The 22,434-nt window shown below is 47.4% G+C and overlaps 1 protein-coding gene across 2 annotated transcripts in view; it reads left to right on the top strand.

Moving 5' to 3' along the window:
• Window positions 1-12,649: 12,649 nt before the first annotated feature.
• Window positions 12,650-22,434, top strand: part of GRB10 (growth factor receptor bound protein 10) — a 149,242-nt gene continuing 139,457 nt past the window's right edge. The window contains exon 1 of one of the 2 annotated variants that reach the window (XM_030011244.2): window positions 12,650-12,784. The gene's annotated coding sequence lies outside the window, so the exon portion shown is untranslated. Of the gene's footprint in view, window positions 12,785-12,981; window positions 13,103-22,434 lie in introns of those variants that run through there. The other variant, XM_030011243.2, reaches the window with a different exon arrangement.

Genomic DNA, 22,434 nt, shown 5'->3' on the forward strand with positions numbered 1-22,434 from the left:
ATAGCATCTTCCAAGAAAATATTTTCTATTTCTCCACCAAATGTAAGCCTCTCTGGGGCAAGAACCAACCATTTGTTCTAACTTTTTATGGTGCTGAGGACAATGGAGATCTCATCTGTCGCTAAAGCCTGTAGCTTGTCCTGCAAGAATAATAAAATTAATAACTACTACAAAAATGTTCTTCTCCGGACAGGCTATGACATTTTTGCTCTTGCAAAGCCTTCCATCCCAGCATGATTATTGTGTTGCAGGACTGAGATTTAAGCACATTTTGAAAAAATGCTGTTGTCCACTGCTGTTATCCCAACGTCCAGAAGCAGCTGAAATTCCAGCCGGACCTTTATGGGGCAGAGCTGATGAACCAAAGCCAGAACATGCTCCCTCGGAGAGGCGAACAAAGATAACTTTTGCCATTTGTTCCAGCTGTTCTGCCAAGTCGCCCACATACCCTCGGCTCCACCAGGCTCATCTGAACTGCAGTCTAGCACGGACATCATGAAAGCTGGCCGCTCCTACGACTGGAGGCAAACGAAACAGAGAAAGGTAGCATAACCATATAATCATCACTGCCTTGCCTTTTCCCCGTACACATGTTGAACAAGAGGATCAGGGAGAAAATTGCTCCAGTAATTAGCAAACATAGCATAAATATTTATCAAGGAAACCCCAGGTCAAATGGATTTTAAAATTTTTATTTAGAGTTGTTTAGATGTAAACATATTTCCTTAATTGGACTTTAAGAAGGGCACTCACATGCTTCCTTTTGAGCATTTTTAATATAATCATCTCTTGGGCAATTAGGCCACTCGCTAAGCCACAAATCTTATCTTTCACACTGGTGAGTCATAAATAAGGACTGAGTCACAAATAGACCAGACAGACAAATGGTGGCAGGAAGGAAATAAGATTGGCTGTGAATATATTTAGGCTGGAAATTAGAAGATGGCTGCAGACTACCTGAGGACTGCAATTCTGATACAGTTTTCGAACTGGGAGGAATTGAGGGGAGAGAAGTAACTTAAATTGCTTTACCATTTAGCTTGATAAGCTCATGAAAAGGATTGTACGCTAAGTAGGAGAATTTCTTAGGACTGAATTGGACAATAGGAGCCCTCAAGTATTCAGTTTCTGCCTGCCATGACTATCTGCAAAGTAGAGGGTTAGCAGCCTGATTACCCAAGTTGTCCCAGCCAGTGCCGTTGTTACCAGTGGTCCTTAGGACCTACAGCAGGGTCTTACAGCCCCTTACGGCAGGGGCAGACGGACCGGGTACAACTATGCCAGTGTCATCACACATTCAAGGCTCTATTTAATGCAGAATCCAGCGTTTGCACTGTGAGTTTGCAGCGGTGCGGCTTTGGTGCAAAACCCTCCTCTCAGAGGAAGGGAGAACAGCTTGACTTCTTATGATTGCATTCGAGGTCAAGTTCAATTATGGGGTATTCAATGATGGGCTGCACCTAATAAGATGGAGATCAGCTAATAGCTCTATCAGCTAATGAAATGTTTTCCACTGTTTGACCAGCACAATGACTTTCTGTCGTGCAATCAGAGTTCCTGGGAACTGTTGTAATACAAATAATGGGACTTAGGATGTTGGGCTACTCTTTACTGGCTTCTGTATTTTTCAAGGACAAAGGGAGACTGGGATTTTTGCTGGTCATGGAAGACAATTTACTTTTACTTCCTTTGTGTAAGTAACACCGAATATGCTGATGTACCAAATAATATAGGCTGGAAGGGTGTCTGAGTACATGAATGCTATCTGTTAAACGAACAAAGTCCCATGTCTGTCAAAGCATGGGTTTCACTGCGCCTTCCAGTTCCACACCAGCTCTGTTCTGCACCAGCAGCCTTGTCTCTAAATGTGATCCTTGCTTTGCTGTGACATGGTGTGTCTCAAAAATGCTGTGCTTTTAATCGGTCCCTACAGCACGGATGCACATCCCGTACCATATTGGCCACATCAAGTTTTTTTACCGGTATATCCAGGGCACAGCCTGCTCCCTCTTGTTCGCTTTCCTGCATGCCCTTTGGTCTCTGTCCTATCACATGATACAGGTACTGGTGTTTCCCAGAGATATTCATGCTTGGTTATGCAGCAGGAATGCATACGACATGATCTTGAAATTATATAGCCATGTATGATTATCATGTGATACCAGATGCCTGCATTTTCTTATGATGAGGGCCATGTTCCCCAGACAGTGCTCTGCGCATCTGAATGAAAGGATCCTTCGATTGCAAGTATCGGGGCTATCTGACCACAAGGTTCAGTACTAGTATTTTAGGGTCAGTTACTGCTTGTTTTCTGCAAACTTACAATTAGGTAGTGTTTTCCTGTCCTGGAGAAATAGTTCTATTTCTTGCTCTCTCTTAACATTTGGTCAGTCCACACGTGGCAATAGAAAGGTGCCCTACCTCATTGCCTCAATGTGTGAAAAGGTTTTAAGTAGACAAAAACCATAAAGACCTCAATGTATCTCACTTCAGTTTTCTAGAAATAAAGAACAATTAAAATATTAGTATGTAAGCAATTAAAATAAAAAGTGACTTTTAACTATGCAATATGCGTTGCAGAGTTTACAGATGAAGAAATCAAGTCTGACTTGAACTTGCACTTTGACCTCACTGGGACCAGAACTGCATGCTAGTATATAACACAGCCTGCTTTCTTGAAAAGTGGCCTGTCAGGGTATGTGTCAGCATTGAAATACATTCAGATTAATACATTAATTAAATTCTATAAAGCAAAAGACCTTTTTTAAAACTAAAGTATATTTGTTGTTTGCATACTAACGTTCTGAACTGCTAGTTGAAAAAAGGGATTTGCCTCTCCAGAAACTTGTCTTTTTTGTCTCCTATATGTGGTTTGCCATTGGTTCAGCTTTCTTTTTCTCCTTCACTGACCTACATGGTGAAGATCATTCTAAAAGGATTTCTGTTTTGAAAGAGTCAACTTTCAAAAATCCCTGAGAAATCACCCTTCCATAAGCACGAAACAAAATCTTTGTGAGCTGAATCCCCACTTCAAATCAAGCCAAAGTTCCCAAATCTAAGTGCTGTTGTGAGCTTTGCAAACCATGCCACGTATCTCACACAACACACACCTGAAGATAACGTTTGGCTGATACGTGTTTTTCTAGCTCCACTTCTACAGTGAGTTTATACCCACTTAAGATCTGCTGTTGCGGATATGTGCTGTAATTTACAGCAGAGTTGTTTGCTGTGTGCCCAACGTTGTTCATGCTTGAGGGTTTTCCTTTTGATCTCACTGTGTATAGAATAAGGTCTGAGGAGTATGCAAGCTTTCTCCCACAATCAAAGTAACTTATTTATACCGTCCCCCAACATTTGGGCTGAAGTTCTTCACATTTCAATATCATGACTGTATTGGTTAATATATCAGTGTAAGAAGCAGGAAAATCTTCCTGCTTTTTCCATTGTAAAAATGTCTCTTTCATTACCGAAGAGTTTGCTTGGCCCTGACTAGGGAAGCATACTGACTGCCTGTTCGTGGACAGTTTCATCGTCTCAGCAGGTTCCCCGTATCCAGCTGTGCTGCAGGGTATAACGCCTAGCTGGCATTTGCTTTCAGAATTTCAGTTCCACTTTAAACAAGTGCTTAACTTGTCCAAGAGGTGCTTTGTGTTGGCAAGTAGTTTCGGGAGTATCCGGGTACTCCCGGTGGGCTCACAGGGTGAGCCTACAGAGCACAGCCCAGAACTGAGCTGCTCTGGGTCCTGGTCCTGCTACACGCTTTATTCCGTGACTTGGGAAAGTCTCTTTTTGCCAATGGCTTTGCCTCTGCCGCTAATTAGCATCCCTTAATTTCACATGCTTGGTGTTTGCATGCCAAGCTTGTGGCAGAACGCTGGGATTTTAGAGAAGCTGATTTTTCTTCAGATGGAGAATGGGATCTCTTGGAAAGCTGTGGGCATGGGAATGGTGCAAACATAACTTCCACACGCATCAGTTCCCCCACGTGCTAAAGCAGAGAAATCCTACTCACTGTGCTACCAGGGCACTATAAAATTACATTTGCTACTGTTTGTAAAAGGCAGCAGGTTTCTTAGATCAATACTGCTACTGAAGTACAAAGTAATAGTACTTCTTGAGGAGGAAGAGGATTGCCTTTTGAGTTGCCATCTGCTCCTGGCCTGACTCCAATTGCTTCCTGGTGAGTAATCTGAAGGCAATTTTTTAGAATCAATTTTCTATCACATTTTCACAATATGACATATGTAGCTCTAGGTCTTAAAGAGGGAGGAACAATCCACCAGTAGTCCGCCTCCCACTGTAGAAGCAAATCCTCTAAATTAGAGGATAGTAATTAGACAGATTCATTGATTTGCTGTAAATATCCTTGCTGTATCGTCACCCCATTGTGGTTCACAGAATGAAGTCTTTTTTTTTTTTCTATATGGCATTTTCTAAATGATCTCATCCCTGAGGCATGGGTGAAATAAAGGTCAGTTCAAATGCTTCCCAAACAATAACCAGTGTAAGAGGATCACCAAATCTTTGGGGGGAGGAGGGAGAACCTACAAAGCGATCAATGTAAGACGAGAAATGTGTCATCTGCCATCTCAGAACGAGGGCTGCGTGGAACAGAACCCACACGCTTGAGGTGGGCACGCGCTCTCAGAGGAGCCACGTTCCTGCTCCACGGGAGCATCCCCACCGGAGCCCCAGTCCTGCTGAGGCCTTCCAGCCGTTCAGCAGCACGTCTGTGTCTTCTTCACGGGGTAGCGCGTGTGAGAAAGGTGCTTGGTCAAGGAGAAAGGACTGATCTTGACTGGTAGGTGTAATTGTCCTGAAAGTCTTTTCTGCAAAGATATTTTCTGTTCACTTTCACTAATCTTTTTCAGCTCCAAATGGCTTACGGTATTAGGCAGAAGTGCACCTTTAGGCTACTAAGTTTAGAAAAATAGAATAAATCATAGCTAAATCTTAGGCTATTGGTGACAAGCTTGCCTGCCCCAAACTTCCAGCTATAGACGGTGAGAAATTCCTGAGGAGCGCCAGCGGATCTCCTCTCACCCGCTGCAGTAGCTCCTGCGAGACTTCCTCAGACTTCTCACTGCCTGTGGACCTGCAGTGCTGCTGAAGATGAACGTCTGGGCTACTATGTTGTATCACATCTTTGTTTTTCTACGTCACACCTGATAAAGCATCAGAAGAAAACAATTAGGGCCAACTTGACCTTAGTAACTTTAATTACCTTATTTGATAACCAAATGAACAATCCCCCAAAATTTACTTCTCAAGAGTGTTACAAATCACACTAAGAATATATGCAGATCATTTGCATACATCTGACAATCACAGAAAGGACGTCCTGTGACAAAGAACAGCCTTCACAGTTTTGAGAGGAGAGGAGATCTGCCTTCTGTCAGGATAGCAACTCCAGGGCAGTCCTTTCTGTTTTGAAAGATTGCTCTCTTAACAAAGGATGTATATCACAAGGAACAATTTGTCCTCCAAGTTTTTCTCTATAATAAAGATACGGTAAATGCCTGCTTCTGGCCGGACAATCTGAAGTGCAAGTCCCATCAGGATTTGCAAATGAGGAATGCGGCCTCTGCTGACAGAGGCATTCTCTGAGCACACCTACCAGATTCAGCCTAGTACAGATAGTGGGAAAAGATGACAGATCTGGCCATCTCCTTCTTACAATTAGATTAGATGAACCTTACCAGGTGGAGAGATAACATAGTTTAAAATCTCTTCTTTGCTTGAAGTGGGACACCCTTCCGAAGAAATTGGCCCTCTCCCCAGGTTGGATGATATTCTGGCATGAGATTCTTTCAGTCTGTCTTTTTAAAATAGCTTTGCATTAGATCATTAACTGAGAAGAGCAGGAAGTTAAAACGGTACATAACAGTTAAAACAGTACGTTGGAAACCTTTCTTACACTGGAGAGTGAAAGTCAGGTCTCTCCTGTCCTAGAAGGGTGTGCTAACCGCCACGCCTCAGGGTCATTCTAACGCTCTCTCCTTGGCCGATTAAATATTTTTCCAAACAAGAGGAAATCATTTAGACAGGAGAAGGACTTCTTACTCCTCTTGTATAGCTGAATAAATAGACAAGGCTTGTAGAAAATGTAATTTTGAATCACTGCAGACACAACTTGTATTTTAACGCAAGTTCTCAATACCCTGCATAAGCAGCCTACCCACTGTTTGCTATGGATGGAGCAGGGGTATCTCCTCCTGCCAGCTGATTTCCGAGAAAGGTTTGGCTTAACTGGCTAAGGAGAGTTTGTGAGAGATTACAACATTATGACAAGGGATTAATTTAGATGATATTGCAGTGTACATTTGTTTTGGTTTGCCGATTTTTTTGGTAATTCCTGCACCAGGAAAGCAAAATACGACTTCCTTCGGAAACAGCAGTCTAAACACAAGAAGTCCAGCCCAGACTTGAATTGACTATTAGACACCCGCGTTCTGCTCATTTAAAGCCACGTGACGGGAATGCTCTCAAAACCCCACGTCGGCCCGCGCTGGAGAGCGGCGCGAGACGTGAGGCGGCTGCCGTAGAGCCTGGTGGTGCCCACGGGACGCGGGGAGAGCCTGCCCGCTGCACGCCCCGGCGCTGCGTCCCTCCCCGACGAGCCAACCGAGCGGCACTGCACGTCGGAGGATGCTGGGACCTGCACACAGCCCGGCGCACAAGCCGAGGGAAGACCTGGTCTGGGTCCAGTGCAGCTACATAGCTGTGTCTCTTCTCTCAGCTCGGTAAAATCTACTTCTGTGTAATCCCTTCTCGTTTACGTCGCTGAAAGGTTTCTGGTTTTCGGATGGCACTGCCTTGATGATCCTGCTACAGCAGCAGTGAGAATATGCGCCTAAAAAGCTTCAGCATGCAGGGCAAGTTATGGCATTGAAGATTTTCTTGTTGTCTTTATTCTTATTTTATTCCCACCCTGCCCCCCCCCGCCCAGGAACCAGGAAAAGACTCAAGATGAAATCACGGTCGCGCTAAGCTCCCTAAGAGTTTTGCCACTGACTGTAGTGTGGCTGGATTTCATTCTGAGTCACAGCTCTCATTGCGTTCTCTCCTCCTCTGTGGCAAACCTGTGAATGAGCACTACATGTTTTGAATAAATCCCGATTTCTCATGTCAAAAATGAGAATATATAGTATAGCTTGAACTGACTCTCCTCCTATTGCAGTATAATTTTGAATTTTTCTTCCCATCTAGTGTTATCTGGCATCCTAGTTGAAAACTTATTATGCATCTGGAAAGCAGCTGACTTTGATTTGGAAAAAGCGGAACACTTTCAACATGTCATTTCGCTTAACATCTTTGATGTCCCTTAAAAGTACCCATTTTCTTTATCACTTTATCGGAGCGGAGAGAATACAGCAATTTATAGTTATTAATGTTGAATCAGTCAATGTGTTAATTGTGGGGCTAGCACTGGGAACAGATGTGTTTTTGTAGAAGGGTGGGCTGAATGTATTCATCTTTTTAATGCTGTTTCTGTTTGGATGATCAGTATCTCTTAAAATTCCCTTCTCTCTACCACCTTGTGTAACTGCTCTATTTTGTACAGCCCAGGAAGAGCACATCTCTCTCACTGGAGCTTAGGACTCCATCTCAAATTACAAAATGTCCCTGACTATTCAGCCTTTTCAAAAAGCTGTAAATAGAGATATAACTTACCTAGCAACAAAAAGTAGATCTCCACAATGTAGTCAATGAACACATTGAGTTTATTCAGTTATGGTCATGCCATAGCTCTTCTTTTTCTGTCGCTAGTGTTTTAGAGACCGACTATAGAAAAAGTCTTTTCTATACGCAGCTAATGTTAGGAAATCCTCTCGATAACAACTGGGCAGAAGATGAACTATCTAAACTTCTAAAATTAATGTACTTGATGCAGTTTCTGCTGGGTCAGGTAAAAAACAGAATTGAGTGAATACTGGGGGAAAACACATAAAGTTTCGAAAATGTCAGTCTTTTGGTGAATATTGAAATACAATCTGTAACCTTTAGCTCATACGGCTGTATTTAGTGAGCGTTTTCACAAACATGTTTAGTTTCTTTCTTGGCGCTTTCCTTTCCCCTTTCAGCTTTCAACCTCCACCATACAGTGATATAAAAAGTATAATGGAAAAGAAGGATGTAGATGGAAAGGAAGGAGAATGTTTCCCCACCTCTATCTTAACATTAAAAAGACATATTTTTTTCTGGATAGCTTTTAAAAATATTTGAAGCATTTGCTTCAGCTATAGTACAAGCAAAGAAATATTAATTTCCAGTTGGTTTTGTTCCGGATTAAGCCTTATTAAAATTCTAATGTGTTAGAGGACTTCCTGTCTATTTAAGGTGAAAAGCCTTGTCCATGACAAAAGAAACTTATTACCATTTCAAAGGTTGGTCAGCATTTTTGCCTATATACCTACTAGGTAATAATGACCATGTTGACCCTTTTTTGATCACTGAAGTCTTTTATCAGTGCATTCTACTAGTTAAAGATGATGCTCAATGCCGACTTTCATATAATGCTTTCATGAAAGTGCCTTTGAGAATGAAAGCAGTGGCCAGATTCTGATCTCTCCTCTTCAGATCTTCTGCTATTGGATTTTCATTTCCTAAATCAATGTAATAGAAAAGAAAATTATGCCCGTTCTCAGAATATATATGAAATCTAAGAATGTTTCTAAAGAAAACATCATATCTACTAGACAGTTTTCATTAGTCAATTTAATAAAACTTTAAAATGACCTTTTTCGCTCTTGGAGCTAACTGAATTGTGAGCTCAGTGTCCTTTGGATAAGTTCCAAAAAGGAAAGTCACCCTGCAGAGTTCAAGTCTCTGCAGAAAGCAAACCAAGTCCGCTGTACTTGAACTCCAACAGCCATTTATTATTAGGTCTTGAGTCTTAAACGTAGCACTAAACAGACAGAGAATGCCTATGTTCTGCTTATATTTCAGAGCTGTTTCTGAAGCCTTAACACATGAGAAACTTACGTTAATGTAAGTTTTCTGAGGAGTAAAAAACGGCAAAGAGGGCATTTTCCGGGCTTTCCTGATATTTTGCGAGTAGTAAATTGGAGACTAAATTGATGTCCTAAGCCCAGCTGTACTGCAGGCTCCGAGCTCGGCAGTTGCAGGGTAGCAAGACCCTCTCCAGCTAGGAGGGGACTGCACCGCTGTCCTCTTCTCCCCCGGCGCTCCGATCCCGCTGAGCACGGCCGGGCAGTCCCATTAGCTCTTCCATCAGGGGTCAGTGGAGTCGGTCTTCTCTGACATGAACCTTAACCACTGCAAAGAAGGAGAAAACGGGGAGCTGGGACAAACTTCTCCTGGGCACGATTCCCTGGCACCGATGTCCTGAAGGCACCGAGGCTTCTGCGCTGGTGTCGGCCTTTACTTTTTGGACCATCCTTGAGCAGGAATAATGTTTACGCAGTCGCAGAATGTTATTGCTGTCATTATTTCTTGTGTGCTTTTTCTTGCAGAAAATGACAAGTTTTTTCCTCTTAGAGAAAATATTGGCATTTTAGGCTGTTATTTTCATGATATGGCATACTGTAGGGTTTTTTCAGAGATCTGTTAGTTAAGGGAAAAGAAGATGACTCTCATAAGTATGTCCTTCACTGCCATTGAAAGGATGAATCGCTGCTTCTACATTTAACAGTTTTAATGGTGCTATTTTGGATAAACAATTTTATGACACTACAGTTTTGTCTTGAACGACACAGCTGTAGTCTAGGAAACTAAACATATCTTTCCTAGTGTTTTTCTTTGTCAGAGGAGTATTTTCAATACTCATGTGTATCTATTTTTTTTAACCCACCACAAAATGAAAAATATTATACTGTTAAGAGATGGGCAGTCTCTTATTTTTGTATGTATTAGAAAGAAATTTAAGTACAGGCACATGCTTAATAATAATCCAATTGAACTTTTTATCATTGTCAAAGGCATTTGTAGAGGAATCCATCTACTCTTCTGATTTCCATACAAGTCAATTTAATGTCTTCAAAATGTAACGTTAATGGCACTCAGTGTACACACCGTAATCCTTTAAAATAATGTACATGGCAAACGGATATGTTCTCATGCATTAATAATTTAAAAGTTAATTTTAGGTACTTACTCAATATGATTAACTGATGGATCAGCAGTCTTGTATAGAGAAACAGTGAGCACACTTAAAGAGCATGCTGGAAGACAGCCAGGTAGAGCCGCCTGTGCGATGGTTCAAAAATACCTGGGCTTTATCCCTCCGGTTTCCCCTTCAGCGTCGGATGCAGCGCATCGCAGCTGTAAGGGTGGTCTCTGGTTTTGAGATTAAAGGTGCGAACTGCCTTTGAGGTTGAGGCAGGAGGACTTTTGGGGCAGAAAGGGGGGTGTTTTGGAAGGCGGGAACCCCTGCGATGCAATCCTGGCGGTGGCTGGCGGGCTCTGCAGCGCCGGCCCAGTTATATAACTTCTCTCCTTTCACTTCTCGCTTTTTGAGGACACCCTGTAATGCCGGGCTGTAAATCGATATTCCAGGGTGGAAATACTACGGATGACAAAGTATAACCGTTTCATTGTGCAGCTAAAGAATGTGCCGGGGCAAATAGCATTAAACAGTACGTAGGAGAGGCGCGCGTTGAAGCCCTCGGCCGTGCCTGTGGCAGCGGGCTCTGCGAAAGCAGCGAGAACCGGGCATCTATCGCACAAACCCCGGTCAAATCGTACAGGTACATGTACGGTGACAAAGAGGACGGAGGCTCTCTCTTCACAAGGAGCCACAGGGAGCGGACGAGGGGCGGCAGGTACAAGTTGCACGAGGAGAGGTTTCATCCTGACACAAGAAAGAAATTTTTTACGGTGAGAACAATCATCCACTGGAGCAATGTCCCCAGCGACGTGGTGGAGTGCCCATCACTGGAGGTTTTCGAGATGCGATTGGACAGGGTGCCAGATAATCTCACCTAGACTGCCTTTCCCACAGAAGACCGATCTTTGGAGGTCCTGCCCAGCCGGGGCCGCCCCGGCGTTCTGCAATCTCCACGTGCAGAGAGTTTCTCGTGCGAGCACGTGGGGCTGCGATGCCAGCCGCGCTGGGCCGGGGAGCTGGCAGGCAGCACGTGCCTCCTTACCTCCGGAGTAATCTCGGGCAGAAATCTGACATGCCACCCGCCTTTACCCTTTCACTGGACGGGAGCCTTCTGCTAGCGCCGGAGAGGAGGCAGCTTCTCCTCCGGCGAGGTACCGGCACTCCGAGGCTGGACCCCCAAAACGCAGGGTCGGGGTGAACGGCGGCTCACAAAAAGCCAGGGCAGACCAGCTCGGCGATGGGAAAAGAGGGGTGAACCGGGGGGGGGGGCTGAGAAGCGACGGCACGGGGAGCGAGCTCCCAAAGGGCCGGTCTGCGGCGGGCCGGGCGCGAGCGGTGCCGGCAAGGCCGACGGGCAGCGCTCAGCACCGCGCCGAGCGGCGAGGGCCGCGGGGAGCGAGCGCGATCCCGGGGAAGAGGCCGCGGGTCTGGCGGCGCGAGGAGGGCGGGCGGCGGGCGGGCGGCACGTGCGTCCGAGAGGGCGAGGCGACGCGCGCGAGGAACCGGAGCGGCGGGCTGAGGAGCCAAACGGGGAGAGGCGAGCGGCGAGGGCAGGGCGAGATCAGAGCGGGGCCGGGAACGCGGGGCCGGTAACAAAAACATTCCTTTAAATACAGTAAAGAAGAGCCACGGAGGGAGAAAGAGCAAGAGCAAGGAAGGTGTCGTGTTACATTTCAAAATATATTCAGCTCGGGCGCTCAGCCGCAGCGCTCCCATTAGCGTACACCCGTCTGTCCCGGGAGGAAAAGCCCAGAGATTTCTCCCGCTTCTGCTCGGGCTCGATTTCCTTTTATAGTGCTGACGACTTTCTTACGAGAGGTGTTTTTGCGTCTGGCGGGCCGAATATCCCTCTCCCCCCAGGAGCCTATACGCTTCCGAACGGTGTCTCTTAGGGAAGCCCGCAGTTTCACTCCTTTTTTTTTTTTTTTTTTTTTTTTTTTTTTTTGGCAGTCCCAAGCTACTTGCAAACAGGAATGCTTGGAGCTACGGCGGAGCTCTGGTGATCCGCGGAGGGAAATGCCCGAGGTCCCACCGCACAGAAGTCAGGAGCAGCAGTCCGTGGGAGTGCTGGTGGCAGCCTGCGGATCGGGGGGGACACACACACAAGGCCCCCCCCGCCCCGGGGCTGCAGCCCGCGGGGCGCTGCCTGGCGCGCAGGCGGGAGAGCCGGGGCACCTTCCCCGGGCAGTTTTGTGTGGAAAAAAGCGGGAACAGGGTGGGCCGACGGCGTTACCGAAGTCCACGCACGAACCCCTCGCGCTCGTGGGTGCCCCCGGGTGCTCTGCTGGCTTGATTTTCAAGAAAAAGCAGCCTGCTTGTGTGCCCCCCCCCCCCCCCAAAAAAAGTAGCGCCGGTGCTACCTGTGGGTCAGCTTTTGTTACCGGGTAGGAAGCCGCCCGCCCCGCCGCCCCCAGCGCCCCTCGCCCCGTGAGGGGAACGGAGGGGAGGGGAGGGGAGGGGGCCCTGCCGTCCGCCCCCCGCTCTCGGCGGGCCGGGCCCGGGGCCGGGGCTGCGGCTGCGTGCGGCGGGGGGCGGGAGCGGGGCGGGGCGGCGCCGGGAGTCAGCTGGGCGCGAGGCGAGAGCGCGGCGCCGTTAGCACCGGGAGCCGGCGGCGGCGGCAGCGGCGGCGCGGGCGGGCAGAAGTTTTTCTCCGCAGGTCCCCTCCCGCAGCCCGGGGTCGCCTTGCGGAGGCGCGAACGTTTCCGTCCGCGTTGGGTGCGTTTTGCCTTTTTTTTTTTCCTCCTTAACTGCATTTTTTTTTTTTAATTTTTTAATCTTTTTTTTTTTTTCCTTGGTTTTTTTTTTTTTTTTGAGGCGCGTGGCTCCCGCAGCTTGCCCTCCCCCGCCCGCGCCCCTTCCACCCCGCCGCCCGGAGGGACACCCCCCCCCCCGCCTCTCTCCCCGCCCGCGCTCCCGTCCCCTCCACCGCGCACGACCCCTTCCCCGACACCCCCCCCCCCCAACGCCCGCCCGAAACTTGGCGGGTCCGCGGCGCCCGGCGGGGAGGGTGCCGGCCGGCCGGCCGCCCAGCAGGTAAGGAGCCGGGGACCGGCGGCGGCTGCCTGTGGGGAGCCGCAGCGGGGTGTGTGTGGGGGGGAAGGCCGGGCCGGGGGAGGGCGAGGGCTCGCCGGCTGCTCGGTGGCGGAGGCCGGCGGGAGGAGGAGGAGGAGAGCAAACTTCCTTTTCCTGGGGCCGCGGGCGAGCCCCCCGCGCCCCCTCCTGCCGCCCGGCTGTGGGGAGCCCCCGGGGCCGGACCGGGGAAAGGGGGGGGGGGGGCGGCCCTTTCCCCGGGGTCGGGGCTTCCTCGCCGCGTTTTGTCGGCTCGCCTGCTTCGTGCCCCTCTCCTCAGCGGTGCCGGGAGACGGGCTCCCCCGTCGCCCCGCGCTGGAAGCGGGTGAAGACCTGGCGGTGCTGCCGAAACTCCCCCGCGGTTCCCCCGTGTGTCTGTCCGTCCCCCCCCCCCCCCCCCCCGCGCCATCGCCGTTGAGCGTTTGCGGGAGGGCAGTTGGCAGAAATGCCCCCCCCCCGGGGTGCTGCCGCCGTCCTGCTCGCCCGGGGCTCTGCGGGAGAGCCGGGGACAGCCGTGTGCGGGAGGGCAGCCCCGCCGCCTTCCCCCCCCGCCCCGGCCGTGCCGGAGAGCCCCTGGCTGGCCCAGGGCACCCGAAACGGGGGGTGTGTGGGGCGGGGGGGGGGTGTGGGGGTGCTGGGTTTCTCCTGCCTCCCCGCCGGGGAGAGCCGCGCACGCATGGGTGTCTCATTGTGTAACTGCGGTGCTGCACGCTGGGGCCGAAACTGTGGCATCTCTGTAAGAGCAGTTTGCAGTTAATTGGTTTGGCAGATGAACTCCTGCAAAATCCTCTTGCCCGCTTCTGTTGCTTAAGTGCCAGCGGCCCCCCCCCCCCCCCCCCCCCCGCCTTCCCCCTTTCCCCCCGCTTTCCTTTGAAGCGTCGCATAACTCTCTATTGCCAGCAGGATGGAAAGTGCTGATTCAGCAGCCTGGAGCCCCGCTCCATCTGAAGTGGTGGTCTGCCTGAAATGTTCCCATTTGTTGAAATGGGAACATGTGTTGCTGGTATGTCAAAGCAGCATTGATCAGGTTTTCTAAAACAGCCCTGAAGAATGCGGTTTGCTTTTCCCTTCGCTAAAGAAGAATGAGTTCGGTGTTGGGCGGGGAAGCGAGAGGGGGGTCAGAGGGACCTGGGTAGCTACCACCTGAAGTCATGCTTCCGAGGGACAGTTGGAGCTGTGTTGCCTCCTAAAGGTGCCGAGCAATTACTCATTTTAACAGAGGTTTTGTAGGACGTGCGGCAGCGATGCGCTAACACTCCAGCTCGATCTGCTCCTGCGTCTAGAGACTAGTTGTACTTAAAGCTCTAGAAAAGGTACGGAGAAGGGCAGCAAGGCTAATCCTAGGATTAAAAGGAGTGAGTTACGAGGACAGGTTAAAAAAACCCATTGCGAATGCGTGGAGATTAGAAAACCTGCATGGAAAAAGGAAGTACGCTTGAAACTTTAAATGGCAGCTCTGGCTGTGCTTCATGATCGTTTTGGGGCTGGGGAAGGGTGCAGGGGGTCAGCAGGATGCTCTTCCCGTGCGGCGTTAGTCTTCCCGGGGGGCTTGCCTCACAGTGCAGCAGAAGAGGGAGAGCGTTCCAGAGCCGTGTTCCTCTGGCTGTCTTTGTACAGTTATATGCTAATGTCAAGGCTGTTCGGGTTTTCTTTCCCCAAAGCCGAACTCTTTAAAATTCAGCACAATGTAGAGCAAACAACAAAGCCTGAAGAGCAATGTTTGGTAGCCTTGTTGCAAATGGTAAACTGGCGGAGCAGCAGACCCTGACGCTTGCCTCCAGTGATCATTTTGCCATGTTATACTCTGATTTATTTTCTTCACTTGGACTTTATTTGTTCTTAAAGTAGGTCTTGTTTGCCCTGGCTACGTATTAAAGATCTTGTGGTACTTCCATGGTTTTCCTTGGTTTTGTTAATCAAAATATCCCCTCCCTTACCGCTGTGTGAGTTGGCTTTCATCCTCCGGTACAGCCACACCTGGATTTCAGTAGTGTATTCCTGTGTTTTTTACTAGGTAGTCCAAAAGCGCTGCCTAAATGCAAAATGGATCTCTGCGTTTCAGTTCCGCTCAAGCGTGGACCGTGCGCACTGTGAATAAAACAAATATTTGCAGCCCCTCTATCTTGCGAGCACTTAAACGACTCCAGCAAGAATTGTCACAAAGGTTTTTTAGAAATCTTTGGTCGCGTTCTCAGCTGCGCTCAGGGTGTAAATGGGCAAAAAGTATCTGGATCTCTCTGGTGAAGGGATCCTTCCAAGGCGGGGAGTTCCCAGCTGGCAGAGGAAAGGCATAGCTGGGTCATGTGCCACTTCTGCCAGCAGCATGAGAGTGTTGCGCCGGGAGTTTGTTTTCCGACAGCACCGAGCTAGCAGATGTCCCTCTAGACTGCGAGGCACCGGCAGCTTCCCTGGGCGCGCGCCGCGGTGGCAGCGGGCGAGCCGGGGGGCTCGCGGGTAGCGTCGCAGCAGGTGGGACCCTGCTGTCGCTCCTCTCCTCCCTTCTGCCGTGCCCCTGCGCGCGCCGTTATGGAGGTTGGCGCCGAACGAGGCCGGATTTCTAGGCAAGGCTCTTGCTTAGACCAGCCGAGTGCTGTCTTGGGAACCGCGTGTGTGGGAGATGCGCTCGGGCGCTTCCGCAGACACCTGGAAGCCGGAGGTGGGGAGGGAGAGGCGAAGGGGGCTGCCTTCCCGTGACCAGCGGGACGTGGTTTTAGGATGCGCTGAAGTATTTGCACAGGTAAAAATTTCACTGGTTACGGCGAGCGCTGTGGTGCAAAAACCTTACCGGTTTCTGCTGGCCTTTTTACTCTGAACCTCTGGGTGAACTTTATTAGTGGCATCAAGGCGAAAGCTTTTCTTCCTTTTAAGCCAGCGTTTCTGTCCAAACTAAGACTAAGAAAGCCTGCTTTTCTTTGGATTTGTCTCAACTGTGAGGGTATTGATGCCAGTTCACAGTGCAGCATTTCTTACATGTGCCCACCTGGCCCAGTGTTTTCACAAACAAGGAAGATAACTCTTGAGACCTCTGCCTCTGTCAGGCTGGCATGAAACTTGCCAACTGGCTTGGCTAGTGTGATTGCGTAAAATTCCTTCTGTAGGAAAGCAGGCTAAGAAGTTAGGATTGTTTTTCTTGGAAACTGGGCCTGCTCCTGGGCATGTCCAAAATATGCCCGTCGCGACTTTCCACCTGGGGAGATCTAGGAATGGAGATCCTTTTCTGAAAAGGTGAAACTCCACAATCTGTTTAGGAATTACGAGGAATGAGGTTGCCAAGGAATCCTTTTATAAGCATGGAACTTTATTTACAGGTTTGCTATCCTTGCACTGCCTGCTGGTCAGGAGAGCACTTTGCGACCTAAACCTGGATGTGGCAAAATAGTCTTGTTTCCCATCGCTTTTTCTCCCAAACCGGTGGTTGTTATGAAACATAATATTATCAAGTAAACAGATGTTACCTCATTGGCTTTTCTTTCTTTATACTTGTTGAGCTCTGCACTTCTGAACTAGTCCCGTGCCAGGTCTTTCCTATTCTCGTGCCATCTGTTGAATTGGATGATCTTTTTGCGCAGCAGTTCTCCCGTTAGCTCAATGTGGCTCCTCTGTTGCGTTGTGGATGTGCAGAGGACTACCCAAGGAAGCCAGATTCCACTAGGAGTGCAGCATAAAAGAGAATTGTTGATTAGTATGAGGCATCCTGTCTACAAACAGACTGTTAATCTCTTCAGTGATGGAACAATCAGAATAGCCCGACTTCGAGATCTGGTTGGATATGCTCTACAATCCCTTTGCTGGCATGCTTTATTCCCCTGGGTACTGTCTCTTCAGCAGATACCTGATGCGAGAGACAGACAGGCACTGCATTTTTCATACAGGTACACTCATCTGAAAGTGGTGGTGTTTGTGGTTTCTAGCAGCTTTTGGACTTAGGATGTGCAAAGGAGTGCTGAAGATAGAAGGATTCATGAAGTATTGCCACCAGTGCCAAGTTATCCTGAAACTCGAAGAGATCTTCACATTCACACTGATGTGCATGCATTGCCTGAAAACTCATCTCCCCCTTTGCTTTCCTAGGGTCTTTCATCAGTCGCAGATGGATCAGTTCATGCAGAGCAAGCAAATGGACCCAGCTAACAGGACCAAAGGCATTTCAGGCTCAAGCCCTACTTTAGAGTAGCGCCCTTGTGAGCAGTTCTGTCTTTCCTGGTCTCTGTAACAGAAGAGACCAGCGATTTCTGTTTTAATGATGAGCAACCAGTGCTGCCAATGAACTTGAAAACTTGTTGGAAGACACTCATAAAAGCATGAGGTCTTGAGCACTGGGTGAGCCATTTTCTGTTAGGAGAAGGCGGTGGCTACGTGGCTGCTTGGTTTTTACAGGGAAACAACCCATAGTGGGAAGGACCAGAGACTCAGGTGTGGATTGAATGAAAGTATAGGCGGGGTGAATCACATGGGTTCTTCAAAACCCAACATTAATGCTCATTTACAAGCCAAGAGAGCTTTTAATGAAACCCGCTAATTGTATCCCAGTTAGTTAACCCTTGGGGAGATGCAGATTACCACTCCTGAATGGCTACAGCAAAAGCTGGCCATCATGAAGACTGGTTGTTCTAAGTGGGTGATCTTTTTAGCAGAGTAGGAGACCTTCTCCAGCAGCCTGTATAATACAGGATGTGACTAATACTGTAATTTAGTGTGAGGGACCTTTTCCTTCCTGAAGCCTTTCAGAAACCTTTGATAAGTCATTTTTGGTAAGTCATTGTATCTTTGGGTATCAAATGATAACTTTGGAGAGCGGAAAATGGTAGAGGAAAATGTGTGTAGTTCTCTGATGTATGGTATGAAGTAAAATTACAGGTTGTAGATTGCTAGACTAGAGCTGGCATAATCTAGGCACGTAGCATGAAAGTCTACCTCGTTGATACCGAGAGAGGTGAGGCGTGTCTCTCTCGGAGCTCTTTGCAGCTTTCAACACTGCTGGCTTTGAGATAATGCTGGTTCAGGTATGATGGGATAAGGCTTGTTTGCTAGAATGGTTTGACCTCTTCTTGGAGAAAGGATCGGCAGTGAGAAATTTCCCCTTTACCACATGAAGGTAGGACAGATTCTGCTTATTCTTTCCTGAAGTGAGAACTGGGGAGAGAGTGAGGGGAGTTGCAAGTCTTAATTATACTGCACAGTGTATTTCTGAAAAGTGCTTTGGGGCTGTGGTGATAGTCGTGGTCCTTGGGTGCAGTGGTGATGAGTGCCCTGGACGTGCTTGCTGGGAACACCACGACCGCCTCTGTGTTCTCTTCTTGCGGGCAGATACTGTGGAGTATCTGAGAAAGAAACACGGTGTCCTATTTCTGTTGTATTCTTTTGTTGGACACCAGGGGAAGGCTGCAAGAGGTTTTCCCATTATCTTACCCTCCTGCTGCTAAGCTGTCATCCTCAGGCCAACAGCAACAAGTTGAGCAGCAATGTTGATCTTAATGTCCAACAGTTGCATTAATGATTACAATATTAACTATTGGACAGTTCTGTGGCTCCAGCAGTACTATTCAAACAATGTATTTCTTAGCGAGTCTGTTTCAGCTTTTTTGGAGGCCAAACCCAAGGAACATGGGCAAATTCCAAAAAGGCAGTTTTACGCAGGCAGGTCATGATGAATGGGGTAATTGTAAACACATGTTTGGTTAAACCACTAGCAAACCAGCCTCTGATTCTTCCCAGTCTCCATCAATGCCAGCTTCTACTAGTTCTCAACAGGACAAAAATAGGAAATGACTTTCCTGGCAGACAAACTGTAGAGGAAATGCCATGCCATCCTGTTGGAATAAACCTATAGCCCAGTGGGAAGGAACTCTCCTGCTGAGCAGCGGTGGGGATTTCTACATTTGTTCACAAAATAAACTTCAGAGAGCAGTCTTTGCGCTCCCTTCACGCTTAGTGCTGCAGAATTTGTGTCAGCAGAGAAATCGGAGAAACCGAGCGGCTGCTGTGAAGCCGAGCCTGTGGTTGCTGAAGGCTGCAGATAAGTAAGGGTGGATAATACTCTACGACACCAGTATCATTCTTCCATTATGCATCCCTGGTGAGAAAATCAATAAGCAGGGAGAATCTCTAAGTCCATAGACTCTTTTCATGGTGGAGATTAGCACTTGATGAACACTTGAAAACTTCTTTCAATGCCCGGGATCTAAATTCTGCCTTTCTGATGACTTGATCAAGTGGCTGCAGCTCTGTCCTGACTCATGTTGTTGGTTTGTAGCACAGATGTAAGTTTTCAGAACCTATTTTTTCCTTTGATCAGCTTTATTTCTAGGTCATCTTCAGGTGCTAATTTTGGTTTTGAAACCACGGGGAAGGGAACCCTTGAAATGTCACGCAAGTCTCTTTCACTGCACATGCTCCCGTTACAGAACAGTTTGACACTTAAACGTATTCTTGGTCAGGGAGTTGCAACTGGACTCTGTCATATGTTTGGAAAGTGCTTCAGATTTCAAAACTAACTGGCAGCAAGGATTTGGATCCTTTTCTAGAGGAGAAACTGCTAGAAAATTTTCCCAGATCTTGATTTTAATGGAGGACAATAGGACAAGGTAGTTTTATATTAAAAAGGGTTGGAGCAGAAGCTTTAAAGAGCTGAAATAATAAAGGGGAAGTAAGTTTGTTTTTTTTTCTTCTTGCCCCCCCCCGCTTTCTTCTTTCCGTCTTTTCCATGATGTTCATCTCTGCCAAAGTACTAGGTACAGATTCAGATAGGAGAATGTACTCTGCTTAAATGGGAATTGGGAGAGGGGGTGAGAAGGACTGGGGGAAGGTAAAATCTGTAGGTTGGTCTTGCTTAGTGTACTGTTAACACTCTGAGCATCCTTGGAAAGGAATGAGGAGCTTTTATTATATCAAAGCACAAGTGTGGAATTGAACTTCAAGGAGCTGGAAAAGCTAAAATTTCAGAAGCTTGTGATATTTTTGTCTTGTGCCAAAGCCTTTCTTAAAAGGCCTGCTTTCCCGTCTGGCTCAAATGTATTAAAGTCCATTTAGGAGAATGTTAAGGGAGAAATATGTATTGCAAGGCCATTGATTCTTCTTGAATTAATGTCTTGTGGGTGATCATTCTTCATTCTAATGGCTGCTCGTGCTGACATCACCCGAGATGTCAGGGGATTATGTCAGAATTCAAGCCTTGATATTTTGCAGAACAATGGCTCAAGTGCTGGCAGATGCTTTCTCGGTGGGTCAGGTTGCTTTTGCTTTTCCTGTCCACTTCTGTGATGTTCCAGTTACTGTACATAGTCACAGCAAGGAATGTAGTAAACAATTTCCAAGAGAAGGATATCCGTGCAGCAATTGTGAGGACAAAGTACTACTTGCCGCTAAATCTTATGCTAGAGGCAGATTTGCCATCAGCATCTATACTCTAGACACAGAATGCATGCATTTTTAACACTTAATGAAAAAGCTCACCAGCTTTAACATTGTCGTCTTCTGTTTTGTTTTGTGATGAAATATTTCATTCCAGGAATCCTGAAGTCCAAAAAGTTGAGGCCAAAAGTATGGGGGGGGGGTGTGTGTGTGTGTGTTTGGTTTTTCTTGTTTTTCCTCCCTGGCTGCTGGGCACCTAACCTAGTTTTAGTTTTTATTTTTAAATGATGGTTCTTAATGAAGGCCCTGCAAGGGGAAAGCAATCAAAATATCCCATTATTGTGCTCTAGAAATTATCAAAATAGAGTGTCACAGATTATACATGATTTTCATGAACTGATAGCTTTTGATATTATTTACTGCTAGGCTATTATACCATTACCTATAGTCATGATGTTTAACACTTGAGAGGTTTCAGAAGAGGCTTTGGGTTTTTTTTTTTCCTGGTTTTTTTTTTGTTTTTTTTTTTTTTTATAAAAGGCTTCAGGAGAATTGAGCAAGAAGGCTACGAGATGAGCCGTAGGAGTGCAGAGCAATTGCTATTTGGGTTGCTGGCATCTCTGATGTGTGCTCAGGCTTGTTTTGCATTTGGCATGCGTTTTTTGTTCTAGAGCTGATGCTGAAAAGGTCAGGAAAAATCTCTGTGGAGTTCCTTGCTAGCAAAGGTGGATTACATTGCTAACACATAGAAAGTCAGAGGAGCATGCAAAGACTGTTGCAGCTGATGCTGTGCATGACAGGGTGAGTTTAGGTGTGTGATGACACTTCCAACACCTGCTTGAGTTCTTGTTGGGTACCCTACCTCCCCGAGTGTCCTTTGGAAAATAGTAGTGCTGATACAGCCTTCAGTAGGAGAATGGCATTGCAAGATGTCTTGCTAGTCTTAGCCTTAGCTAATTTTGGCAAATGTATAATTTGTCCTAGTTTACTTGCAAACAGTTCAACTCTTTTTTCCAGGATCAGGAGAAGTTCTCACGGGTGTTTGGAAAATGGGTGATTTTGAAAAGCGAAGTGAATGGAGTCCTGTGCTGTAACAGCCTGACTTTTAGTTTTGCTTGTGTTTGTCTCCGAGAACTTCTTGGGCCCTTCATGTCCACCAGTCCAACTCTTCCTTACGAGGGCTGTTCCCCAGGTTTCTCATTTAAAATTCAGATGAGCTAAGGTGACATTTCTTTAGGTGATGTGAAGCAGCCTATCAGGTCAATTTGGCAGTGCTCAGTGGATTTTCTGGGAGACAGCTAGTGTGCAGCCATCAGTCATGATACAAGTCACTTTTTCCTTTTTTAGAGTGCTAAAATACGAATTTCTGTTGTGAAAAATCTGCAATGCGAAGAGGCTTTTCCCCTGGAAGAGAGGCAGGTCTTCATTTCTCAAAAATGTGGGCCATGCTAAGAGCTCACTGCTACTGAAAGGTGTCATTTTTGTCAGAGCGTTTGAATCTCTTACCTTGGGCCAACTTGGTTGTTCACTACACATGTTCGTGGCTGACTCTCTAACCGGGTAGAAAGCTGTCCTGCATACTTGTTTTTCTGGGATTGGTTTTCTTCTGGGTTAGAGGATGGGATCAGCTCTCGGAAGCGTGTGGTGGGGCACCTGAGGTCAGATGCCCTTCCAGGGAAAGGAAGAGAAAGAAATGGGAAAGAAAAGAACGGGTCCCCTCTCCTTTCGGTGGTAGCAAACTGCCGGGCCAGCTTGGCTGGGGAAGCCTACTAATTTTTCTGAAGACCCAGCATGGGTTTTTTTCTCTGTGAATTCCAACAAGTATTATGGAGCTACACAAGCAAACAAGCTAAAGACTAGACCTGGCTTTGCAGAGCATCTCCAGAGCCTGCCTATATTTGCAAGGTTTACCTGTTGAAGGGAGTTTTCCACAACAGGTAGGGGGA

Source organism: Aquila chrysaetos, chromosome 4 (genome assembly GCF_900496995.4).
Source record: "Aquila chrysaetos chrysaetos chromosome 4, bAquChr1.4, whole genome shotgun sequence".
In the NCBI taxonomy this organism is placed as follows: domain Eukaryota; kingdom Metazoa; phylum Chordata; class Aves; order Accipitriformes; family Accipitridae; genus Aquila; species Aquila chrysaetos.